The sequence below is a fragment of the Myotis brandtii genome, unplaced genomic scaffold (genome assembly GCF_000412655.1).
Source record: "Myotis brandtii unplaced genomic scaffold, ASM41265v1 scaffold298, whole genome shotgun sequence".
NCBI lineage: Eukaryota > Metazoa > Chordata > Mammalia > Chiroptera > Vespertilionidae > Myotis > Myotis brandtii.
The window spans coordinates 2,123,189-2,129,211 of record NW_005361391.1 but is presented as its reverse complement, the minus strand read 5'-3'; positions in this window follow the sequence as shown (position 1 = coordinate 2,129,211).

Sequence of the window (6,023 nt, the reverse complement as noted above, 5' to 3'; positions counted from 1 at the left end):
TGCACCGGGCCACTAGTATATATATATATATATATATATCTCAAAGACCAAAGTATAAATAAAGCATGATGATTTCTGAGTTTCTATAGCTTTCCTTGTAGTGATCAATAAAAGCATTATTGACCCAACATCTGACTGGTAATATAAAGCAGGTCCTGGACAGAGCGAGGCTGGATTTGGATGCCAGAGGTCAGGATTTGAATTCCACTCTTACCTGGTAAGCTACTTACCCTCCCTGGTTTGTGAGGGACATTAATTGTTAAAAAATGTCTCACAAGAATATTATGAGAATGAAATGAGGTGTTAAAGTGCCTGGCACACAGAAGGCATCAAAGGCTTGCTCCTGCTCATCCTCCTTCTCTTCCACCACTTGACTGATAGATTTCGTGGGTCAGATGATGGTGTTGCTGTTTTTTTAAGTATTCAGGTGCCCTGTCATCTTTGGAAAAGAGTAATTTTATCTGAGTTAATATTTGTTCAGTTGTTAAGTTAAAAAAATAAAGTCTTTTTTCATTGATACTTTCAAGTGTGAATGATTCAAGAAGAGAGAGATCTGGCCTAGATGGAGGGCTGGGTACTCTAAGACCCTTTCAAACGAAGGAACCCATGAGTTCCTTTCTATCTCTGCTCTATCTTGCTAAGATGCTGGAGGATCTGGATCAATGGGACACTGGGTTGCTCTTGGGCGGGATGCTCTGCCCAGTAGACGTGCCTTTGGTTTTACATAGACAGCCTCACTCACCAGGGCACATCAGCATATTGAGGGCAGCTGCAGGAAAGGAACATGTGATGATTAGATTTTCCTCTGGATTCTTGGCATTTGGTCTTTTACCAAAGATGTATGTCAAATGGGGCATTTTTGTGTGTGTGCCAGTTGCAATTAAATGTATCTATTATATGTTGCTTTATTTTTTTATTTTTTTTAGTGACACAGCTACCCTTTGATAGTTATTGTTACAATCAGCACTCTGCTTTTTTCTTCTCTTGTAGCTCCTTGGATAGTGTATACAGTGAGGGAAGGGGTGTATGTTGTTTAGAAATATTCTGGTCAATTCACTCCTCTCCCTTTCTTCATATAATTATCTGGAGACATATTGTGTTTACCGGTTTACCACTCACTTGGAAGAGTACTGGAGGGGAATGGAATGTGGTGGGAACTACACACAAAAACAAGGATAGGACCCTCGACTCATTTCTTACAACCACTTGCTAAACAAAAGCAACTGTGACTTTCCATACTCTGAGCATTGTGGCATCATTTCCAATGTTATTTATTCAGTTCTAAGGGAGCATTATTAAGGGGAAGGTACAGGGAATACCACGAATAGACCAGGGGAAGGCCATTCCTCCCTGACATCCTTCTGGGAAGATAGACATTAAATAACTAATTCCAGGTGTGGTCAGGATCCAATGATACACTGTTGAGATGCTACAGAAATATAGTTTAAGCCTTAAGTACACAAAGGTGGCTTGAGTTGGCTGGACTCACAGGGAAGCAGGGAAAAATGGAGTCAGCCTGTTGCTTTAAACAGATCTCATCAAAATAACAAAGGCCCATGAGAGGAATGTGCCTAGAAATCCCAGACTTGCCCTAATTGGGAATTCCAGGCAGCAAATCACAGGAATAGATATAGTCCTGAGTCCTGGGTGGGGCAGAGCAGTGTGGTCTCCAAGGACACTTCTCTGCAGGGCAGTCAGTGTATTTCCACAGTATGGACCCCAAACTGGTGAAACCAAAAGTTTCTTTTGATCAGAGAGGTGGGTGAAGGGCAACCTAAACCTTCCTGGTCCATCGAATTCCCACATTCCTCAATATGTGGCTGTACAGGGGAAAGAAGCGCACCATTATCAGGTGCACCATTAGCATATTTTTCAGCACAGCTGTCTACAAAACAACCCTTTTATCAGCTTGGCTTTCTTGTCCCAGAATGCAGTCCTTAGCAGGAAGTCGGTTGCCTATTGACTTTACAGTAGGATAAACAAACCTCCTTTGACATACAGAGTGGCAGAAACTGTGATTTCCGTCCCACCTCCCACGGAGGCAAGGCAGTCAAGTTGAAAGAAGCAGAGGGTTGGGCTTAACATGGATTCAGAGCAAAAGACATGGTTAAAAATCTGGCAAAATATTCCCTGAGTAGGCCAGACAGGGTGAAAGGCATCAGATTTATCAGGGAAGCCTTAATTAAGAGGACAGGGAAGACCATGGGAAAGAGAGAGATGGCCCTGATTCCCAGGAGATATTAATTTTATAAACAATAAAGTCTAAATGGGCTTTTTCAGGTTTTCACTGAATCTGCTTCTTCTTAGTGAAATGATTGTAAGTGAACTTGAATGACAAAGAAGCATTTTGGTAACTGTAACTGTTACAGTGAAAAACAAGAGTTAGGGATCTATATATATAAAAAGCCCATGGCCTTAACGCTGTAATGACCAAACAACCAGTCACCAGGAGGTGCATTGATGGGTTTCACCACGTGGATGGTCTGGGGTCCCGCCTCATGCGGCAGGTTTGAGATCTGGGGTCCCACCTTGCGCAGCGGATCTGAAGTCCTGTCTCATGCGATTTCTGCTCTGTGGTGTGGCCCACAGGCTCTGATAGCAGCAAGGCTGGTGGCCGGCAGGCAGTGAGGCGCATGCGGGTGGGCAAGGCTGCCAGTGTGGTGGGCAGCAGGTGAGTGGGTGGGGCACGCAAGGGTGGGCGGGGCTGCAAGCCTGGCGGGGTTGCACGCGGGTGAGGCCACTCGATTTCGAGTGCTGGGCTTCTAGTGTAGTCATAAAAGCCACTTTTATCTATATTGTTCTACTACCCATCCATGCCTGTTCAATGAGGTTTAAAAGTAGCTTTCCCCTGCTCATGAGTGAAAAATTAGACCATAATTTTCTGCTCACTTTTCTGTAATAGAAAATATTACAATACTATAAGATATAAAAGCAAACATAATTAGGCAATTACAATGCCCAGTCCCAACGAGAAGCAGAACTGTAGCCTTGGTACAACATCAAATCCCCTGCTGCATGTCCCTAGCCTAGTGGTGGCATGAGGGAGGGAGAAGGTGGGCTTGATTCTTTCCTATTTCCTTACTTTGTTTACCAGGTTTCCAAACAGGGCATGGACAAAGGGTAGTTGAAGAGGGAGTAGATGTAAGGAAGGGTAAGAAAGTTTTTATTTGATTGATGCTATTATAAAATAACATCAGGGTCTCTGAGCCTGGCATATATTTATAGCTGGCCTTATTTTGGTCATGTTTATGGACTCATTGCGGGTAGGAGGCACTGAAAGATTTTTTATAGGTATCAAAATGAAGATAGTATATTTTCCTCTGAGTAATTCTAGAGGAAAATGATCAACAATTAAGATATCTTATTTGGTGGCAAAACTGATGCTATGTCAATAGAGAACAAAGAATGTTATTCTCTACATGAACTTATAATGGAGACGAATCAGGACAGAGTTCATTTGCTATATCCTGGATATATAGCTGGCCAAGCTTTTGTGCATGTGGTTTACCAATGTCCCTGTCCCTCCCCTCCCTAATCTTCTCGGGCCCTGTCCCACGGAGAAACGTGCTTTTAGCCTTGTTTCCAGGGGGACTGAGGAGTGGGGGAGATCCTTAGATGGGCTAAAGGAAGAGGATGCTCTTGGCACTGCATCTTGGAACTCAGATCTCATTTTCTTTTTTTAAAAAAATATATTTTTAATTGATTTCAGAGAGGAAGAGATAGGGAGAGTGAGATAGAAACATCAATGTTGAGAGGGAATCATTGATCAACTGCACCACCCACACTGGGGATATGAGCCCACAACCTGGGCATGTGCCCTGATCGATAATCCAACCTTGACCTCCTGGTTCATACGTCAATGCTCAACAACTGATACATGCTGGTCAGGCAGATCTAATTTTCTGTAGAAATAATAAGAGAGAGGGAGAGAGAGAGAGAGAGAGAGAGAGAGAGAGAGAGGGAGAGAGAGAGAGAAGATGTTATCATCAAATATATTGTGAAATATTCTTTATTAGAGATTACATGAAATTTCATTTGTTTTGCAAGAAATTATAATTTTTACTATAATTCCCAAGGTTTTCTGCTCAAAAGCATGAGGAAATAAATTATATGAATTAGAAAATTGATTTCACCACTCTCTCAGCTATTTGGGGGGTCTTCAGATAAAGAAATACCCAAAGAATATTTGAGAAAATTCAATTTCTGTAAAACTGGCTAAAGTAGAAAGTGACATACTGCCTCCAGGCTTAATCTGAGCTGTGAAACAGAAAAACTGTGGCTTTCCCAGATTAAAGTAGGTGTGTATTCTTGTCCCTCCTGGTAAATTACCATGGTAATGTCAGATAGGCTCATCTCTACATTGCCATTTCAAAGAACCCGAGTGACACAGAGACGCATGATCACTCTCAGCCAAACCCCAAGTTGCAGGGCCCACCAGTCTGTCATTACTAGGTGGGTGAACTGTCTTCATGCAGGCAGAGGGCATCCTAGCAGAAGACAGTTGCTGAGGACACAGGTGTCTGAAGATGTACCCCTGGCTTTTCTCTTAAGCCAGTCTGGGCACTCTGGGAATATTCTTTGTAGTAATCCTGATTATAGAAACCAAATGATTGAAGACAGAATTTGTTGAGTAATTTTATGATGCTCATTCAGTGTATTAGTTGCTGAACTTCTTTCCCACTCTCCTGATTAATTATATCACCCATCTGTGGACAGTGGATCTATTCTCTGCAATAGTCTTCCATGTGCCTTACGGATCTCCCACCGGAAACTTGAGTTCCCTTTTCTTTCTCCCCCCTTGTTCACCTCTTTCTAACTTTTTATCTAGCTCAAGTTCTATATTTTCTCACAGTAATTCTCTTGAGATTCACCTGAGAAACATTTTTCAACTATGTATTCCCATCAGATGCTTATAACCAATAGAATGTCAGCTTTTAATAGATATTGACTTTTTATATTTTTAATTAATTATAATTGACATTCAATATTATATTAGTGTCAGGTATAGATCATAGTCGTTGGACACTTACAAAGTGATTCCCTCATAAGTCTTGTGCCCACCTGGCACCACATATAGTTATTATACTATTATTGAATATATTCCCAGTGCTGTACTTTACATCCCCATGACTATTTTGTAACTACCAATTAGTATTTCTTAATCCTTTCACCTTTTCACCCAACCCCTCCCATCTGGCAACCCTCAGTTTGTTCTCTGTATCTATGAGTACATTTGTGTTTTGGATGGACGTAGAGGGTATTAGGCTAAATGAAATAAGTCAGACGGGGCGGGGGGATACCATATGGTTCCACTTATATGTGAAATTTAAAAAACAAAATAAAAAAATCCAATAGATATTGACTTTTAATTATACAAAGGTGGAGTCCATTTTTTTCACTCTTGAGTTTTCAGACTGTATCACCTGGTAGTCATGTTGCATTTTTCTCCTACATTGCAAACCCTTATGGAATTAAAAGTATAACTATAATTTTCTAATATCTGCACAGAATTGAAGGAATGGTGAAAGAATGAAGAACATACGCTAGGAAGCAGAGTACAACCATGTCCTGGGCTTCACTTTTCTAGTTGCTCAGTTGGAAACATCATGTCTGAGGTAGGCCTCCCTTACAGAGATAAGTCCTGACAGGTGTGAAGCCTTGAGAACAGTTCTGGGTGGGCTGTGAATATCTTCTAGACAGCACTCAGGTCATTCAACACTTTTTTCAACTTAAAAATTATTTTTTTCAGATTTTGTGTTTAACTTGTTTAGGAACAATTTTAATCATTTTACTAAAATTTTGATAGTTGCCCTTATGAGCAAATCATTACAACAATTTCTAATTTCTGCTTTTTATTGCTAAACACACATACACACATGCATGCACACACATACACACACACACACACACATCCTTCCATTGACCTGACCATAGGTCCTTTTTTGATTATACTAATGCTTCATACAGAGAAGTTATATCCTTCTCCTCTCCCAGCTTCTTTGCCCTTCTCCTCACCCACTCTA